Consider the following 22,122-nt stretch of genomic DNA (forward strand, 5'->3'; position numbering starts at 1 on the left):
GCGCGTTTGATGTACCAGATTAGCAGGTACCAGGTAAGCAGATTTAAAAAGACTGTTCGCATTGTAAATTAGCATAAGTGCATAAAATATGCACGATAATTACGCGTTAACAGTGGCTGGTGCGCGGATGAGCTGCGCGCCTGAAATTAATGTAAGCAGTGCGAAAACAACTATATAATTACATTGTAAGCATATTCAAAAGCGTTATAAACAGAGGCGGGTACGCGCTTGAGCTGCGCGCCTGAAATTATTGTAAGCAGATCGAAAACAACTATATAATTACATTGTAAGCATATTCAAAAGCGTTATATAAATTTAATTGTAAGCAGGTCGAAAAATGCCTTCCTATACTACTCATGTTTACCACAGATTTAATCAATCTTCGGATTAACCAAATAATTCTTTAGACCAAGGTAGGTCAACCTGTTGGTAGGTGAGGACTTAACGAGGAATTAATAATAATAGGTATGTCTAATGACCTTATTATTTAGGTGAGATATATACCTGTAAGAGATTATAACTTCAAGATTGGGACTTTAAATGGAAGCGTTTACCCACCACAAGACAAAAAGCCTTCTAATAAACTTATCAAAAAATTTTCTCCTTTACAATTACGATTCTTTACAATTTCTTCTGTACAAATTGCTTGTAAGCATAACAAATAGCAGCTTACTATACTACTCGCTCCCCTCCCCCAGGCAAAATCATTATACATGATAGATTTCTTTATGGCACGGCTTCGGAAGAACGGCCCTTGACAACGATGAGGTAAAACTTTTACCTATAACTGAACTAGAAAACAGAAATTGTGTTTTTGAGGCTAAGTTTTATCTCATCGTTGTCAAGGGCCGTTGTCAAGCGCCGTTGTCAAGCATCAATGTCAAAGGCGTTTACACATATTTTTTTCATGATTGAGAACAGTATCAATAAATGGTGATACAAGTTTGCTGTGAGGTTTGGCGTAAAAGCCAACCTCTGCATTTAACCTTTTAGTCATGCCTTCTTGAATTTTTACCAAACCAGCACTTTTTTCCACCAAAATATTCGGTGGTCATTGTTTTCAATGACAACGGAAAGCTTGTCAGGATTGAAATGGTCCACTTCAGTAAGACAGGGTTCACTAGCCTGGTTACCTTTGCCGAAGGATTTGTCTTTGGCAGTTTTTCTCGATCAGACTCTTTCTTGCTGATAACGGATACTTGGTCACAGTTGTCAAGTACTTTCTCTTTGATGCTGCTGTAAGGAAACATTGGTATATGTCTGTAATAAGTTTTCAATTCAGATTTGTCCTCACCGCACCAATAGAAATGTTTTGCTCCATTGTCGGGTGCCCAATTTGTTAAGTTTTGAACATGTTGTGCTGAAGAGCAAATCTGGGTTCTAGGTGTAATGTCTAGACTTAAAACTCCAGCAAACTGAGTTCAAGTCATGCAGGGTAGTTTGTGAGGCAACGCTGAGCTCTGTGATATTTTTCATATAGAACTAGTCCATCATTTTAGCTAAGCAGGCTAAGCGAGGATTTTTAACCGTTCACTATGCCAAATAACAAAACTAGAGGAGGTCGGTGGCATGTGCCCATCTATCAAATTTTATCTATTTAAACAGAGAACAAGATGTACAAGATATACTAAAATTGTTGCAAAGGCATAGCATAGAAAAAATGTAATACAATATTCCCACCACTCTAGAAAAACAACTCTGCCTCTAGGCTGTGTCACACAAAGAGTCACTTGCCTGAACAGTGAATAGCTCTGGTAGAGAGTCTGAGAGTGCACAAGTGTAAATATAGATATGAGTGTGCCAACGATTGTACTTCCAAAGTTACTGGATACTGGTTCTCAATAGTAAAATAATAAACTTCTCGCTTTTATAATAATGGTGAATATTCTGTATATATAGCTGGTTAAAAATATCTTGTAATTCTATTGGCTAGCATCAGACTGACGCAAAAGGGTTTTAAAATAAGAATATGGAAATGGGGTTGCAAAATCTGTTCGTCATCTATTTGTCACGTTTGTCGGGAACCCAAAAGCGGAGATGAACCATGAGAGCATATAAATGTGGTTTCTGCTATGCGAGTTCAGCAGAGGTCTTTAGTTCGCCTTAGTACTAGGTCCTGATGTTGGTTTGGGTTTCAGTATAAGGTAATGTCTGTGAAGATTTTATCACGTGTAGGCTTGGGCAATGTCCATTTAAACAACTTTGTTGACCTTCTACTACCATCTGGTGTAAGTCTGATTGATGACAGATTGATTGGGTTTATTGCGGGTATCTCCGGAGATTGATGCGCTCTCTTTCTCAAGAGCTGTCTGCAACAACATTAAATGATTTTTAATGCCAACTTCATCTGCCATACTGATTCAAGTATATGGTAAACATATCTCTATAAGAAAAAACAGCATTACAACATGTGTTTAAGTGAGGTTGCTTATACCTTCCCTTTTTCAGAAGGTGTCGTCCCCGACATTCGGGGGGAGGCGTAATTTCTGGCCAAAGTCTGGATTGTGACTGGTGTGGGTAGCGCTAGAGGGGTTAAACACACATCCTGCTCACTGCCTGGAATGCATGGATATCATACCTTAGCGTCAAAGTTCCTCTCCAGTGAAGGAAATCCAAAAGTCATATCTTTCACCAAATGGAGTGAGGCGACCGGACGCTTACAGATTGGAGGTTTGGCTTTAATATTCTTCAAGTATTCTTCAACACGACGAGGGAGTCATGTTGAATGCGGACCTGTCTCACAAAGTTATGCGTACGGACTGTGTCTTAGATACCATGTATTCCTTCTACAACTATGGACGAAACGCAAACTTTCATGCCATTTGCGCAAAAGCGTTAGCTGGTCAAGCTTTTCTTCAGTAACTGGCACAGTCTGTTGACAGATGAGTGGGTAGATTGGAACTCTCAGGCGTCGTATCAATGCTTCAGAAATGATCAAGATTGCTGATCCAGAATCAAACAGGAATCTTCCGATTTGGCCGTTGACAGCAGCCAAGATCACTAGGAATGGATCTTTTTGCCTTCCGTTGCGTAGTTGTCGAATCGGGGTTGCGTGCAGGATTTGTCTGGCTACTTCCCCAGTTGACTCTGTGTCACTGGTCTCTTGATTGGTTAGAGAGTCTCTCTCAGCAGCGGTACACTCTATTTCATTTCATTGCATCTCTACACTCCTTTACAGCCACCCACATTTTTTCGGTAGAGGTCTCTTTGAGGTGTTCATCATCAAAGAAGTATGTCAGCAACTGGACAGTCTGCTTGATGCCTCTGCAGTGCCATCCGTATACATCATATTGGAGAACATTATGACAGTACAAGCTGAAGATGGCAGGTCGGGGCTGCAAGTCGTGATCTGCAGCTGGTAATTGGCAATTGATTGGAGCAGGAAGGCTGAAAAGTTGCCCAAGAGATGTTGTGGGACATACCATTGGCTGTAGTTCAGCATTGACCCAGACTTGCTCCATTGTGCTGAGGATAGAGAAAGTAGCCAGCACAAAAAATTTGAAGAGTGGGCTTGCAGTGGTTGGGGTGAGGCAGCAGGCTATAGTCATCATGGTGAGATACAAGTACGCATTCGTTGGGGAAGGCGATCGTCCTTTGCCTCCTCTTTCTATGCGTTTGGCTTCAGCAGTTTCTACTTGTCGCACATTGGTTTGGTGTTGTTGGTGGCGTGGGTGGGGATTGGGTTGGTACCGCTTGCGAAATGGAGGTGAGCACTGTTGTTGTTGGCTGCAAGTACTAGCCATGTGGCTATATGCTTTGCAGTTGAAGCAAAGTGGGTCTCCATTTTGATTATATGCTGGTAGTCTGCCATTCTTCCAATTTAGGTTTGGTCTGGGACTTCTATCTTTCTATTTTTGCGGCTGCTGATTTCTCGGGCAGGCTGCCGCAGAGGATCTTGGCTGGCGGTATTCTGGTAGGTGGTACTGTGAGTTTGGCCAGTTCTGCTGTCCTTGGAAATCAGGAGCTTTCGGTTGGAGATAAACTCTCTCCATCTGCAAGTTATTCACCTGCACAGTGAGCTCCTCCTTCTTCCCCAACAGTGCCTCCTGCTGTGAGCTGGTGGCTACAGCATGTACATGAGCTGTTCTTTCTCTTTGCAAAAACACCCTCTAAGCTTGTGCTTGCACTGCCAACTATAATGCTTCTTTTGAATTTTTTTGATCTTTAGGAATTATCGTCTCCTGGAGGTATCTGGGTAAGCCTCCTATAAACTTCATCATTAACTGGTCATCTGCCATCGGTCACTGCTCATCAGGACAGATTTCTCCTGCGAGACGTTGCAAGTCATCAAAGTAGTGCACTACACTTTCGTCTGGCACTAGGGTGCGTAGGTTGAACGCGCCAGTGCCATACTTCTTCCCATCGGTGAGGCGTTGAAAGTAGTCGTTTAAGGCTGTAGTGAGGTCATTGTAGTTCTCTTTCAGATCAGCATTCTCTCTCACTTTCTTTCTGTAGATTTTAAGCGCGTGCTCCTTTAAACTATTGGTCAACCACAGCGCTGCTTTGGCGTCATTGAAGCCAAAACAGTCACAGACCATCTTGTAGTCACTGAGGAAACTTCGGAAGCTGCCATTCGTAGCTGGGTCTCCGTAACACTTTGGAAAGTTTTCATCCAGATGTGCTGCAAGATCGGCCATCTGTCTTCTTTGCTGATCATGAAGTTCTTGTTGCAGGGCAAACACTTCCTCTGCTAGTCGACAACAATCTCTTTTTTCAGCTCGTGCTGCTCGATTGGATTGAACTTCTTCCAGAATGCTCATACAATGGAAATGTGTTAGATTTGGTAGAACTGCCCTGATCGCGACTCACACAAACTGCTTTTTCACAGTTTAATGGAAATAGGTAAAAGTGTTACATGGTATTTTTCTCTTTGCTAGCCAGTTAAATTGAAGGTCTAATTGTTGTAGCTCTTTTTAGCTTTTTTTCAAGCTTTGAGACTGTTGAGAGGTTCTCACACAAATCCTTGATATAGAGGTTCTAGCTCTTTTCAAACTCAGTACTAAACATGACAAAAGGTGTAGGTGTATTGACACGTACACTACTATCTCATAGCCAGTAATAATTTTTTTCTCCTCCCGACTCACTGAGGCTCGCTCAACTGCACAGCCCAAGCAAAACTCGTACTAACACAGCCCTAAACTGGTGGTGTAAATAGCAAGCAGATTTTCATTCACTGTAGTAAAAATGTTCTCCGGTTCTATACAATAGAATTTTTTTCTTTCATTAGCTGAAGTTATTCTCTCTCTAACAGTGTAAGTTGCACAAGTGTTGTAAATAAAAGTCTCTGGTTTTCTCTCATTAGCTAAAGTTATTGTCTCTAACAGTGTAAGTTGCACAACTGTTGTAGATAAAAATCTCTGGTTTTCTCTCATTAGCTAAAGTTATTCTCTCTCTCTAACAGTGTAAGTCGCACAACTGTTGTAAATAAAAATCTCTGGTCTTCCTCTCACGTATGCATACATAATTTCTCATAAGCCTATAATCTCAAATCTCAAAATTTTTTCAGTAAAATCTCTTTTTCAGCTCTGTATCACTTGAATACTCCTCAGCTTGCTTCTACAACCACGCTTGAGTTGATGATGTGCAGAATTACTTTCTCACAATAATGCACACCATGCCTGCCACAGCTCTACTTCAAGCTTGGCATGCAATTTTTCTAAAGTGTTGGGATTTTCCCCTCAAAAAAGTGTAAACAAACATTCTATTCACGCTCTAGCAACTCTTTAGGAAATTAGAACAATTAATAACTCATCAATCATTCTAGTCGGCGCTCCCCTTGCTAGATTAATTAATGGCTTACGCCCATAAGCTATGCCTACGCTAACAGTTTACTTTACAAGGCAAAAACTTCAACGCTGCCAAACAAGCATATTTGCATGCCTCGGTCATTGACCACCAAATCTGTAATAAGTTTTCGCTTCAGATTTGTCTCCACCACACCAAAAGCATTGTTTTGCTCAATTGTAAGGCACCCAACTTGTTAGGTTTTGAACCATGGTGTGCTGAAAAGCAAATCTGGGTTCTAGGTGTAATGTCTAGACTTAAAATGCCAGCAAACTGAGTTCAAGTCATGCAGGGTAGTTTGTGAGGCAACGCTGAACCCTGTGATATGTTTCATATAGAACTAGTCCACCATTTTAGCTAAGCAGGCTAAGCGAAGATTTTTAATCGTTCACTTTGCCAAATAACAAAACCAGAGGAGGTCGGTGGCATGTGCCCATCTATCAAATTTTATCTATTAAACAGAGAACAAAATGTACAAGATTTACTAAAATTGTTGCAAAGGCATAGCATAGAAAAAAATGTAAAAGAATATTCCCACCACTCTAGAAAAACAACTCTGCCTCTAGGCTGTGTCACACAAATAGTCACTTGCCTGAACAGTGAATAGCTCTGGTAGAGAGTCTGAGAGTGCACAAGTGTATATATAGATATGAGTGTGCCAACGATTGTACTTCCAAAGTTACTGGATACTGGATCTCAATAGTAAAATAATAAACTTCTCGCTTTTATAATAATGGTAAATATTCTGTATATATAGCTGGTTATAAATATCTTGTAATTCTATTGGCTAGCATCAGACTGACGCAAAAGGGTTTTAAAACAAGAATTTTTAAATGTGGTTACAGACTCTGTTCGTCATCTGTTTGTCACGTTTGTCGTGAGCCCAAAAGCGGAGATAGACCGTGAGAGCCTAGAAGTGCGGTTTCTGCTATGCGAGTTCAGCAGAGGTCTTTAGTTCGCCTTAGTCCTGGTGTAAGTCTGATTGATGACAGATTGATTGGCATTTGTTGCGGGTATCTGCGAGATTGACGTGCTCTCTTTCTCAAGAGCTGTCTGCAACAACATTAAATGATTTTTAATGTCATCTTCATCTGCCATACTGATTCAAGTATATGGTAAACATATCTCTATCAAAGTCAAACAGCATTACAACAACATGTGTTTAAGTGAGGTTGCTTATATGTCAAATCAAATCCTCATCTGTCATTTTGATCGTTTTACAAATAAAAAAAACATTGATTGCGGAGAACATGTAGGTTATTTACCTTGTGGTAGGTTAATAGTCAGTGGTGATTTTTCTTGTTTTTCTTTGGCTTTGACCTCTTTATACTCTGAGTCACTGTAAATCAAAAAGCGATTTGAAGAGAGGGGAAAAAGTATACACTGAATATAATTATATTTGGGAAATGAAAGTTGAATCGATATTCAAAGCGGTTTAACCAAAATGTAAGAAACATTTGCTCTGCACCAAACTGACAGTGATACAGTGTTCCGTTTATAAAGCATAGCTATCAGCAGAATCTGATCATTCGTAAAAATGTTTAGATTGCTTCCTTGGTAAATAAAAATTAAACCTCTGCCTTCACTACCAAGAATAGAAGAGGAATCAACGCACATACATACGTACGAACCAATCAGCTATGAACCACAATTACTGTACCAAAAACATAAATTAATGGTGAGCATCCTTAATGGCGAGCATCTTTAATGGTAAGCACCCTAGTAAGCATATCAAAAACACCCTGTACAAAATTCTTAGTAAGCGGATCAACAAGTAACTTACTATACAACTATGGTAGTTTTCTTTTTAGCTCGATTTCCCAAGATAGCTTCGAAAGCGCAGTTTATGTTTTCAAGCTCGATGATGGGAGTAAGTTTATTTTCACCATTTGCAACAGGACTTACACATTGCGCTTTTTTGTGATTTAAAGCTTGCTCAATGAATGGAGAAACAAATTCGTCATCAGATTGGCGAAAATTTGTACATCAGCAATTAGTTGGTAAGATATTGCTTCACTGATGCTTATCAATACATCAATTTTTTTTACCCAAACCATCAGGAGATTCTGTTGCTACTTTGCTGTGTACCACTCTAGTCACAGGGACGGCACAGACTCCAGCAGCTAATGAGATGATACAAATGTACATATTGATTGAACTATAAATGATGATGAACTGTAGCCTCAACGAAGCAGTGATAAATGATTGCGATCGATCAACGTGGAAAAACATCGCGGGAATCCTAGTGACACAGATTCTCATTCGATGATTATTTGCTAATTCAAAAATTGATTCCACCAACTCATCACTAATAATGTCATGTTTAAAAAAAAATTGGATATTATAATACCCAGGATTCATAGGAAACAAAGGCGGCATTTGCACTCAATTGGGATAATGTCAATTGGCCGCAGTGGCCGTATGACTTGGTAAGCCAACCAGTTATTACAAGCAAGCAACGAATCTTGGATTTCACGTAGGATTTCCGATATCCGATATACAACCTCTTTATTATAGTAACCAATATAATAATGTGCTATCTCTTTTGATTAGAGCTCTTAAATGCTAAACGATAAAGACCAGATAAGACATAGTTTGGATGCGTGTATCTATATTTTTTGAATTTTTAAAAAGAGGACACGCCTAGTGGTGGCCCCACATTCGCAAATCACTTGTGAGAATGCCAGGTGGCTGCAATGGTCACAAACATGGGCTCTATGGGGGCAATACCCTTGTGCCTGAGCTTCACTATAGCATTCAATGCCAGGATTCTTCTCCCTCCTCTTTTCCTCATTCCAGTAATCCCAGTATTTTTCAGAACTGTCGCTAAAACGTAAACGTGTGATAATTCCATATCATTTATCTTGTTTCCATTCACACCTACACACAGAATTCAGATTCATTTCAATCCACATATCAACGCTAGTAACTCAACCGCGGAAGGTGTACAACTAAAACTAAATCCGATTTCGATTATCCGCTATATCAAAGATGGGAAAGTATTATACACACCTTTCTTCTACCACTCCTTCACTGCCTGCCTTCTCCTATTCTTTTTTTAAAGCTTTTATTCTACAATTATGAAGGAAATGATGAAATTCCGTTTAATATTGAATATAAATATATTAGGAACAACCTTGTGACAATGGATAGATGTAGTCATGTATACATATACTTATTCCAACAAGAGCGTGCTCCTTTTTTTCCTCTAATGGTCCAAAAGAGCCTGTATAAAGTTTCGGAGAAATATGTCTTCCGTTGTCGATTCGGCTGCTGCCATGTTTCTTTAGTTTATCCCGCAAAGTCTTCCCTTTTTGGAAATATCTGCTTCAGTACATCTAGTAACGTCAACTTTTCGTAAATCCAGAAAACTTTTTGGCTTTGACATCCATTGCTTTTAAGTAAGCTGAATAACTAAAACAGCTAAAACCTGCTTTTTATTCTATTCGAAAGACTACTAGAAAATCGTTTAACATACCTACAGGATCTCTGTCATATAACAAATAGAGCTTTTTCAATAATATTTTACCTAAGAGAATAGTTACAGGATTTGTAGATGCTAAAAGTTTTGAGTGAGCGTATAAATACAAGATACAAGATTTCTTATCAAAAACTACTTAACGTCAACTAAAGTTTTTCATAATCAAGTGAAGAATTCTATGTATCAAGAACAGCACATACTCCGACAGCTAATAATAGGATCAAAAAGTACATGACGAATAGAATGAAAGAAATTAGAAAACAAATATTAAGATCAACTATAGGACTATAGCCCTCAATGAAGCAGTGGTAAATGATGGCGATAGAACAACGTGGAAGAACGCCACGTCAAACCCGAGTGACACGCGTTTTCATTGGACAATTATTTGCTAATTTAAAAATTGGATTTAATTATATTTTGGAATTTGTGGAGGGAGGGTGCATGCCTAGTGACGGCCCCCACATTCGCATATTAACTGCGAAAGTGTTAGGCGATCACAGTGGCCACAGATATGTGTCCCATGAGGGCAACATCCTATCTCCAGAGCCTCTCTCTGGCACTCCTCGTCACATTCTTCCTCATTCTCTTCGTAATCTCCATGTTCCTTTATTTGTTCTCTCTCCTCTTCACCCTCTACTTCCTCAGAGCTTTTACTGAAAACATAAACATATGATAATTTCATCTCATTCACCTTATTTCCATTTATATCTACACGCATAATTTAAAAAACTCAACTCATACATCTATCTCACTGACTCAACTTCATAATGGTTATAAATTACAAATTTAAAAAAAAGTATTTTGAAGAACTTTTTGGTGATCGGCTTCTGATAATTGCTTCCATTATGCAATTCCTGTTTTCAAGTTCAGCAATCGGTAATAACATTTCTTTTCCATTATCAATTGCGTTTACACACTTTCCTTCTTTAATGTTCAGAACAGTATCAACAAACAGTTTAACGATACAGTTATACATACCTGTTAAGGTTTCTATGTATGTTAAGATAGTTATCATAGAGTGTATGGTCCGGAAATATGATTCCGTTCTCTGGTACCCGGCTAAAAAGGACAATGCTTGCTTATAACCTAATGATAGGTAATTCATATAGGCATATACAAAAGCCAAAAATTGACAAGAAAGAATAACGAATATACTCACTATCTACGCCTGATAGACCATTCACCTCTTCCTGCAGGTCCTATAGGAAGTTTGAGTTTAATGCTTGGTTTTACTGTAGCAACGGGCTTGTTTACTACATTGGCAGGATAGAATTCCTCTTCACGAGGCTTCTGTACCCCCTTCATCTCAAAGGTTTTCTCCGATTTTTCATCGTTAGAATTAGGTGAGTTAGAAGCCATCGTGAAAGACAGAATGATGACAAGTATGAATTCTCAAAATGTTTAAATCTGGTTCGGTTTCACATTTGCATAACCACAGTCTGATAGTGATCTGAAGTTAGCGTAATTCATAGTGTAAACGAGTTCTTTAGCTAATTAAAGGGAAAACATGACAAATGAGTGCCTTGGAAGTTGTCTATCGGTGATAATTGAACGCACTGGATGATGGGGGTTAGGTTGACATTATTACCTATAGTACTTAATGAGAAACTGTTTAAAGTCATGGCTTAAGGCTGCGCGTTTGATGTAAACAGATTTAAAAAGACTATATAATTACATTGTAATAAGGCTAGCTTAAAGGCGACAATAAAAATCGAGTAAAATATGTACGATAATTATGCGTTAACAGTGGCGGGTATGCACTTAAGCTGCGCGCCTAAAATTAGTGTAAGCAAATCGAAAAAGACTATATAGTTGCATTGTAAGTATATTCAAAAGCGTTATATAAATTTAATTGTAAGCTGGTCGTGAACTACCTTCCTATTCTACTCACGGGTATTCTTTGTTGGCATTTGATTTGACCCTTAGCCTCGGTGATGATGGTTGCTTCCACGTATTAAAGAAAGGAAACATTCGATTCGAAGCAAAGTTTGACAAAGGATTGAACGTTCCAGTCAACGTAATCGTATATGCGGAGTTTGATGCAACTATAAATATTGATAAAAACAACAGTGTTACCAAATTTCTACAGCTAAGGAATATGGATAGCAAACAACTCTACACCCAAACAAGCTACCAAGCTTAAGCAACAAAATGAACAAGAGAGGAGTAATAGGTATGAACTCCGGAGAAAACCGAAGTCCAAACAAAAAGAGGATTTCCAATATTACGGATAATTCTCCTTATCCCACTCACCTAAGTTTAAAGAACGACGACTACACATTCAAATGAACACCGGACTGGACTAACACAATAAAAGACCTAGTTTAAATCAACAAAACAACGTTTATTTCTTACAACAACAACACTACAATAAAATAAAAGCCACAACAACAACAACCAGCGTCAACACAACGCCGAGTACCTCGCCCAAGCGATCAGGCCCTGAAATACCAAAGGAGCATATAACACAACATCATAAAAACGCATACCGATGGAGCTAACAAGACTGAAGAAGTTGGGAAATACCACTAACTAATAACGGTAGGCAAATCTGACGTAGGCTCAAAAGTGACTCGATTGTCTGCTGTTCTTCCTGCACCAACTACAGAATCAACGGTCCTAAGTATCACCGGAAGAGGAATACACTGTACAACGTATCCTACACAGGTACATCTGTCCACATCACAGGGCTGTAGATAAAATGTTTTGTTGTCAGGAACTACTCAACAGCGATTAGAGTTTTTCATAATTACGTGAATATTTCTACTTACCACTTTGGTCAGAGGAACGGCACAAGCTCCAACGATCAATAAAAGGTAAAAGTGCATGACGAACAGAGAAATCAGAAAACTAATATAAAACGGATCAAATTGAGACTTTAACACTCAACGGATCAGTGATGAATGATAGCAATAGGACAATGTGGAAGAATGACACGCTAAACCCAAGAGACACGAGTTTTCATCGGACTATTATTTGCTAATTTAAAAATTGGCTCGACTAACTCGCCACTGACATTTACCGTTTCAAAGGAAAATCGAATATTATAATACCCAGGACCCTCAGGAAACGAAGATCACTTACGCACTTGCCAGAACACAATGATTTATCGACTGATATTAACGCTACTATGACAACCGTCAAGAAAGGCAATATATCATCCATATAGCTTGGTGAGCCAACCATTTCATACAAACTAGCAAGAATCTTGGATTTTACTTTGGATCTGTACTTGCAATCCGATATGTGATCTCTTTATTGACATTTATGATACTAACATGCTATCCCTTGCGATTAGCGTATTCGTATGCTAAACGATAAAGACCAGCTAAGACATGATTGGCAGATATATATATTTTTTTATAATTTATGGAGGGAGGGCGCATGCCTAGTGGCGCCCCCCCCACCCATTCGCATATCAATTGAGTAAGTGTAAGGTGGCCACAGTGTCCACAGATGTGTGCCCCATGGGGGCAACACCCTATTTCCAGAGCTTCCCTCTGGCACTCCTCATCGCACTCTTGTTCCTCCTCCGACTGCTGCTGTGGTTATGGCATCAAGAAAGAGGATAGTCGTGAAGAAGTTACAAGCAAAAGTCCACAACTCGTACACGGAAGCGACATGTCCTCTGAACAGGAAAGAGAAGAATGATTCGCCAAACAACTTTTCTCTGCTTTCTATGGTGTTGTATTTTAATGTATTGTGGCGACTTGTGACCATGCCCATAGAGTTTAGAACCTTCTTTTGTCTGTATAGTGTAGACAGTAATTGATTTAGATAATTGTACTGATCAGGGTCTGACCATCCTAATAAATGCAGACTAAGAATAATAAGAGTATAAAAGTGTCTGAGGCTTAGAATATATTCACCCCCTTGTTCTGCGAAGGTTGACTCTTTTCACTTGTTCCGCTGACACGTCTGTCTGCTATGAAGAAGCTGTATTGAAGAGAGTGAAATATGAAGGTGAATATACGTCCTTATATATCGTTTAGGAGTTAGCCTGGGTGTCCAAGAGTAAGCTATATCTTTCAGATCTCCAATTTTGGGTATTGTAGTTTTTGGGGTTCCTGGCTACGTCCTGTTGTATTTACGTCAGCAGGGATTCATAATATTTAATATTCTAGTTTTAATCCCTATCTAGTGTAGATTGGTACCAGATGCAGATCTTCGTACCGCATGACAGAAGTTGTTATCGTCTGGGTGTTGTCGTTGACTGGGGGTGTGATGCCGCTTTTAGGATTTTAATCTGGGTTTCAATTACTGGCTTTGTTTCAATAATCTTTAATCTTCCAATGTAACGTTCTCAATGTTCAGACAGTGGATTGGGTGGGTTGTCATGTGATGTCACTAATCCCAAAGATGAGATTTGTTGATGTCATAACTCTGAGAGTTTGTCAAGTGAGCCATATGATGATATAACTTGTTATTTTCTTTACGTCTATCTGTACATGGCTGATATCAGATATAACAGCTGTTGGATAAGGTTTTGCTGGGAGATTTGAATAATCCATTTTTGACTGCAAATGTTTTTATGTGATTATTCAAGTCATTTCTTGACATGTTAGCGTGTTCGCATACCAGTTGGTATTCAGAGAAAACAGTTTCCAGATGTTCGGGTATGTTGACATCGCATTTGACCATTTTAAATAGTTGTCCACTTTTCATTTCTTTGATTTGTTTTTTCTGAAAGCTTTGGTCTGTTATCGACAATGAATACAGGATTCTCGCAAAACTCTCTCAAATCCGCATCATTTTTTCATTTGTAGAAACTCGCATTCCCATATATGATGTTATGGTGTATACTATTGTTTTCAAGTAATCCAAGTTCTTACGTCTCCAACTGATTTTTTTCTTTTATTCTATTTTTGTGTTTGCCAAATGGTGAATATTTGCACATATCTGAGTGAAAGTAACAGCCTGATAGTTGCATAACGTCCTCTCCCTTTCCTAACTTGGCGTACTCATCAATAGGTAAACGCCCACACCTTTTTTCCAAGCCGTTGAACATATCCTGACACTTTACCTTTAATGTTCTTTCCATATGCGTTATCAATTCGGTACCGAGCTACCTGTGTTTGATTTTCTTTTCAATTTTAAAATCGTTGCATTTTCTTCTAACATAAGCACCAGTTGGCATCTCTCGCATCAGTTTTTTCAGATAGATATCACTTATATCAAACCGTAGGCAGACTTGTGTTGTTTCTGCTGCATTGCTATAGTATTAAATCTTTCTCCTAGTGTCTGTTAATTTCCATAGACAGTCCTTCTATAATACTATCTCGGACTTGGTGATACAAGTCTCTGTCTTTTTTGCTGTTCAAAAAAGTGTGTCTTCTGGATCTTTCAGTTGAAGCAGTTTTTGTATTGCAAGCCCTGGCATAGATAAAGCCATTATAAAATTTAGATTTTTGCTCTGGAAGAATTGATTCTGTTTGTCTAGAGCGTCGATAAAACTCTTACAATCATCGTTGTTGTACTAATATATTTTGGAGACTTCTCATGTTATGCCTATGCTGGGTATCTTTGCAGTACTGGTCATCTTCTTGACTCAGGCCTCTCTGTTGCAAATGGTTGTAAAAGTCTTCCTTTTTGGAAATGTTATCTGCTTCAACACATCTAATGACGTGAACTTTTTGTAACTCCAGAAACAATTCCTGGCTTTGACATATTTTGCTTTTAAGTGAGCTGAATAGGTACATCCTGGTGCTAGGTAGCTTGTAACGTCTAAGAAGCGAAGGCCATCCATTTTCAAGTATGCATAGATATGATCATTTTAAGATTCCTATGATCATTTTAGATTTTCTCTTTGAAAGATTTTAGATTTTCTCTTTTAGTCTTCAGCTTAAATGATGTTATAATCACAGATTCCTCAAACCTCTACCACTACAGAGCCATGATTGAAACATTACTTTCTTATAGTGATGAATCAAAGCAATCACAACTTACCATGTCAATGTTTGCAAAAGATACGGCTAATGCAATGGAGGCTTGTGATGATAGTAATAAAGGATTCGTTGAGAGAAAAAGGTTAACAGAGAAAAGTAAAACAATTCAGTTGATTGGAAAAATTCACTCAGACATATTTTTTCAGAATAGATATTTGTTAAACGGAGTAGATCTGAAGCTTACTTTAATCGAAAACTCAGATAAACTAATCCTTATGTCAGGCGGTGCTTCAGGCTTCAAACTCAAAATAATTAATGCATCATTTTTCGAAAGAAAAGTTAAAATAAATGATGGCATACAGATGAAACATATCAAAATGTTAGAGAAAAAGCTGAAGCCAGCTTTGTATCCTATTCGAAGAGTTACCATGAAGTCGTTCAACATACCATCAGGCTCTCTGTCATGTAATGAAGCGAATCTGTTTAATGGTATCTTGCCAAAGAGAATAGTCATAGGTATGGTGGATGCACGCAGTTTTGAAGGAAACTTTGAATACAACCCTTTCAATTTTAAACATAAGAATTTAAAATACTGCAGTTTGCTAGTCGATGGAAAAATGGTACATCAAAAGCCATTCTTTACCGACTTTTCAAACGATCAGTTTCTTTGAAGTTACTTCTCGTTAATAGAGGGTACAGGAAAAGCTTTCAAAGACGTAGGTATTGGAATTGATAGAACAGAATACGCGCATGGTTATTCGCTACTAGCCTTTGATCTTACACCTTCATTGGATGACGATGGTTCTTTCAATGTATTAAAGTAAGGTAACATAAGATTTGAAGCCAAATTCAACAGTGGCTTAGACGTACCAGTAAACGTGATCGTATACGCAGAGTTTGATGCAACTATAAAAATTGACAAGAACAGAGCAGTGCTACCAAATTTCTTCAGTTAAACATCATGGATAACAAACAATTATACGCAATACTTAGATCTGACCCTTACGTGAACAAAATGAACTTTCTGGGAGTGTTTCCGTTAGATCTGATACCGATGTCAGCTCTAAAGTTTCCTTGCTCATTGGTGATCAATACCAAGCCTCATAATCATAGAGGTGAACATTGGGTGTGTGTCGTAAAGACCAAAGACGGTAGAGGATTTTATTTTGACAGTTTTGGAAGGACGCCCGCCAGTTTACCCGAAATAGGAGATGTCTTGGATAACTGTATTGATTTCCATCATAACAACATACAATTACAATCTCCAATGAGTACTGTGTGCGGAGAATACGGGATATTTTTTCTGACACATATAGCCAGAGGTTATACACTAGACCATATTGTGCATGTGCTAAATAACGAAAATGACTTATTTGAAAACGATGCTGTAATATTCAATTATATCAAGAATAAATATCGAGATATACCCAGTGGTGATGTGAATTCCTTAAAGATTATCGATTTTCCATTTGTGTTATCACAGATAAGTTCAGTTTTATCATGATCTGTTTTATTTTTAGTTATCAATTTTATTCATGTTCTTTTATTTTATTACGTTTAAATAAACAAATTTAATCATGAAAAGATAAAGTTATACATACCTGTAAAGGTTTCTATGTTTGTTGACATAATGATCATAAAGCGAATGATCCGAATATATGATACCGTTTTCTGGTACATCGCTAAAAAGGATAATGTTTGCTTATAGCCTAATGATAAGTAATCCATATAGGAATATACAAAAATCCAAAAATTGACAAGAAATAAAAACGAATATACTCACTGTGTACGCCTGAGAAATCGTTCACCTCTTCCTAAAGGTCCTAAAGGAGGTAGCAGTTTAAGGCTGGGTCTTACCATAGCAACGGGTTTCTTTGGTACATTGAGAGGATAAAATGGTTCTGCACGAAGCGTCTGTACCCCCTTCATCTTAAATGTTTTCTCCGATTTATCGTTAGATTTAGGTGAGAAAGACTCCGATTTATCGTTTGATTTAGGTGAGAAAGACTCCGATCTATCGTTTGAATTAGGTGAGTTAGACTCCGAATTTTGATCGTTTGAACTAGGTGAGTTAGAAGCCATCGTGACGGGCAGAATGACGACAAGTATGAATTCTCAAATGTTTAAATCTGGTTCGGATTCACATTTGCAAAACCACAAGTCTACATGCAAAGTCTGATAGTTATTTGAGGTCAGTCTAATTAAACGGAAAACTTGACAAATGAGTGTGGTAATAATGTGAACCAGAAGTGTAGTCTGATAGTTATCTGAGGTCAGTCTAATTAAACGGAAAACTTGACAAATGAGTGTGGTAATAATGTGAACCAGAAGTGTAGTCTGATAGTTATTTGAGGTCAGTCTAATTAAACGGAAAACTTGACAAATGAGTGTGGTAATAATGTGAACCAGAAGTGTAGTCTGATAGTTATTTGAGGTCAGGCTAGTTAAACGGAAAACTTGACAAATGAGTGTGGTAATAATGCGAACCAGAAGTGTAGTCTGATAGTTATTTGAGGTCAGTCTAATTAAACGGAAAACTTGACAAATGAGTGTGGTAATAATGTGAACCAGAAGTGTAGTCTGATAGTTATTTGAGGTCAGGCTAATTAAACGGAAAACTTGACAAATGAGTGTGGTAATAATGCGAACCAGAAGTGTAGTCTGATAGTTATTTGAGGTCAGTCTAATTAAACAGAAAACTTGACAAATGAGTATGGTAATAATGCGAACCAGAAGTGTAGTCTGATAGTTATTTGAGGTCAGGCTAATTAAACGGAAAACTTGACAAATGAGTGTGGTAATAATGCGAACCAGAAGTGTAGTCTGATAGTTATTTGAGGTCAGTCTAATTAAACGGAAAACTTGACAAATGAGTGTGGTAATAATGTGAACCAGAAGTGTAGTCTGATAGTTATTTGAGGTCAGGCTAATTAAACGGAAAACTTGACAAATGAGTATGGTAATAATGCGAACCAGAAGTGTAGTCTGATAGTTATCTGAGGTCAGGCTAATTAAACGGAAAACTTGACAAATGAGTATGGTAATAATGTGAACCAGAAGTGTAGTCTGATAGTTATTTGAGGTCAGTCTAATTAAACGGAAAACTTGACAAATGAGTATGGTAATAATGTGAACCAGAAGTGTAGTCTGATAGTTATTTGAGGTCAGTCTAATTAAACGGAAAACTTGACAAATGAGTATGGTAATAATGTGAACCAGAAGTGTAGTCTGATAGTTATTTGAGGTCAGGCTAATTAAACGAAAAACTTGACAAATGAGTATGGTAATAATGCAAGCCAGAAGTGTAGTCTGATAGTTATCTGAGGTCAGGCTAATTAAACGGAAAACTTGACAAATGAGTATGGTAATAATGTGAACCAGAAGTGTAGTCTGATAGTTATCTGAGGTCAGGCTAATTAAACGGAAAACTTGACAAATGAGTGCGATGGAAATTGTGTATCAGCAATAGTTGAACGTTAGAAAGATGAAGGGGATTAGTCTGACATTATTACCTATGGTAATAATGTGAACCGGTTTAAAGTCATGGCTTAAGGCTGCGCGTTTGATGTACCAGATTAGCAGGTACCAGGTAAGCAGATTTAAAAAGACTGTTCGCATTGTAAATTAGCATAAGTACGTAAAATATGCACGATAATTACGCGTTAACAGTGGCTGGTGCGCGGATGAGCTGCGCGCCTGAAATTAATGTAAGCAGTGCGAAAACAACTATATAATTACATTGTAAGCATATTCAAAAGCGTTATTAACAGAGGCGGGTACGCGCTTGAGCTGCGCGCCTGAAATTATTGTAAGCAGATCGAAAACAACTATATAATTACATTGTAAGCATATTCAAAAGCGTTATATAAATTTAATTGTAAGCAGGTCGAAAAATGCCTTCCTATACTACTCATGTTTACCACAGATTTAATCAATCTTCGGATTAACCAAATAATTCTTTAGACCAAGGTAGGTCAACCTGTTGGTAGGTGAGGACTTAACGAGGAATTAATAATAATAGGTATGTCTAATGACCTTATTATTTAGGTGAGATATATACCTGTAAGAGATTATAACTTCAAGATTGGGACTTTAAATGGAAGCGTTTACCCACCACAAGACAAAAAGCCTTCTAATAAACTTATCAACAAATTTTCTCCTTTACAATTACGATTCTTTACAATTTCTTCTGTACAAATTGCTTGTAAGCATAACAAATAGCAGCTTACTATACTACTCGCTCCCCTCCCCCAGGCAAAATCATTATACATGATAGATTTCTTTATGGCACGGCTTCGGAAGAACGGCCCTTGACAACGATGAGGTAAAACTTTTACCTATAACTGAACTAGAAAACAGAAATTGTGTTTTTGAGGCTAAGTTTTATCTCATCGTTGTCAAGGGCCGTTGTCAAGCGCCGTTGTCAAGCATCAATGTCAAAGGCGTTTACACATATTTTTTCATGATTGAGAACAGTATCAATAAATGGTGATACAAGTTTGCTGTGAGGTTTGGCGTAAAAGCCAACCTCTGCATTTAACCTTTTAGTCATGCCTTCTTGAATTTTTACCAAACCAGCACTTTTTTCCACCAAAATATTCGGTGGTCATTGTTTTCAATGACAACGGAAAGCTTGTCAGGATTGAAATGGTCCACTTCAGTAAGACAGGGTTCACTAGCCTGGTTACCTTTGCCGAAGGATTTGTCTTTGGCAGTTTTTCTCGATCAGACTCTTTCTTGCTGATAATGGATACTTGGTCACAGTTGTCAAGTACTTTCTCTTTGATGCTGCTGTAAGGAAACATTGGTATATGTCTGTAATAAGTTTTCACTTCAGATTTGTCCTCACCGCACCAATAGAAATGTTTTGCTCCATTGTCGGGTGCCCAATTTGTTAAGTTTTGAACATGTTGTGCTGAAGAGCAAATCTGGGTTCTAGGTGTAATGTCTAGACTTAAAACTCCAGCAAACTGAGTTCAAGTCATGCAGGGTAGTTTGTGAGGCAAAGCTGAGCTCTGTGATATTTTTCATATAGAACTAGTCCATCATTTTAGCTAAGCAGGCTAAGCGAGGATTTTTAACCGTTCACTATGCCAAATAACAAAACTAGAGGAGGTCGGTGGCATGTGCCCATCTATCAAATTTTATCTATTTAAACAGAGAACAAAATGTGCAAGATATACTAAAATTGTTGCAAAGGCATAGCATAGAAAAAATGTAATACAATATTCCCACCACTCTAGAAAAACAACTCTGTCTCTCGGCTGTGTCACACAAAGAGTCACTTGCCTGAACAGTGAATAGCACTGGTAGAGAGTCTGAGAGTGCACAAGTGTATATATAGATATGAGTGTGCCAACGATTGTACTTCCAAAGTTACTGGATACTGGATCTCAATAGTAAAATAATAAACTTCTCGCTTTTATAATAATGGTAAATATTCTGTATATATAGCTGGTTATAAATATCTTGTAATTGTATTGGCTAGCATCAGACTGACGCAAAAGGGTTTTAAAATAAGAATATGGAATTGTGGTTGCAAAATCTGTTCGTCATTTGTTTGCCACGTTTGCCGGAAACCCAAAAGCGGAGATGAACCACGAGAGCATATAAATGTGGTTTCTGCTATGCGAGTTCAGCAGAGGTCTTTAGTTCGCCTGAGTCCAGGGTCCTGATGTGGGTTTGGGTTTCAGTATAAGGTAATGTCTGTGAAGATTTTATCACGTGTAGGCTTGGGCAATGTCCATTTAACCATCTTTGTTGACCTTCTACTACCATCTGGTGTAAGTCTGATTGATGACAGATTGATTGGCGTTTATTGCGGGTATCTCCAGAGATTGATGCGCTCTCTTTCTCAAGAGCTGTCTGCAACAACATTAAATGATTTTTAATGCCAACTTCATCTGCCATGCTGATTCAAGTATATGGTAAACATATCTCTATAAAAGTAAAACAGCATTACAACATGTGTTTAAGTGAGGTTGCTTATACCTTCCCTTTTTCAGAAGGTGTCGTGCCCGACATTCGGGGGAGGCGTAATTTCTGGCCGAAGTCTGGATTGTGACTGATGTGGGTAGCGCTAAAGGGGTGGAACACACATCCTGCTCACTGCCTTGAATGCATGGATATCATACCTTAGCATCAAAGTTCTTCTCCAGTGAAAGAAATCCAAAAGTCATATCTTTCACCAAATGGAGCGAGGCGACCGGATGCTTACAGATTGGAGGTTTGGTTTGGCTTTAATATTCTTCAAGTATTCTACAACACGACGAAGGAGTCATGTTGAATGTGGACCTTTCTCACAAAGTTATGCGTACGGACTCTGTCTTAGATACCATGTATTCCCTCTACAACTCTGGACGAAACGCAAACTTTCATGCCATTTGCGCAAAAGCGTTAGCTGGTCAAGCTTTTCTTCAGTAACTGGCACAGTCTGTTGACAGCTGAGTGGGTAGATTGAAACTCTCAGGCGTCGTATCAAGGCTTCAGAAATGATCAAGATTGCTGATCCAGAATCAAACAGGAATCTTCCGATTTGGCCGTTGACAGCAGCCAAGATCACTAGGAATGGATCTTTTTGCCTTCCGTTGCGTAGTTGTCGAATCGGGGTTGCGTGCAGGATTTGTCTGGCTACTTCCCCAGTTGACTCTGTGTCACTGGTCTCTTGATTGGTTAGGGAGTCTCTCTCAGCAGCGGTACACTCTATTTCATTTCATTGCATCTCTACACTCCTTTACAGCCACCCACATTTTTTCGGTAGAGGTCTCTTTGAGGTGTTCATCATCAAAGAAGTATGTCAGCAACTGGACAGTCTGCTTGATGCCTCTGCAGTGCCATCCGTATACATCATATTGGAGAACATTATGACAGTACAAGCTGAAGATGGCAGGTCGGGGCTGCAAGTCGTGATCTGCAGCTGGTAATTGGCAATTGATTGGAGCAGGAAGGCTGAAAAGTTGCCCAAGAGATGTT

At 38.5% G+C, this 22,122-nt stretch overlaps 1 protein-coding gene and 1 pseudogene across 5 annotated transcripts in view; both read left to right on the top strand.

Annotated features, from left to right (window-relative positions):
• LOC137393463 (uncharacterized) overlaps positions 1–22,122 on the top strand; it is a 96,823-nt gene that overhangs the window by 49,047 nt on the left and 25,654 nt on the right. The window lies entirely within an intron of this gene.
• LOC137394487 (uncharacterized protein F54H12.2-like) lies at positions 14,770–16,106 on the top strand (annotated as a pseudogene).

Source organism: Watersipora subatra, chromosome 4, assembly GCF_963576615.1.
Source record: "Watersipora subatra chromosome 4, tzWatSuba1.1, whole genome shotgun sequence".
Taxonomy (NCBI): domain Eukaryota; kingdom Metazoa; phylum Bryozoa; class Gymnolaemata; order Cheilostomatida; family Watersiporidae; genus Watersipora; species Watersipora subatra.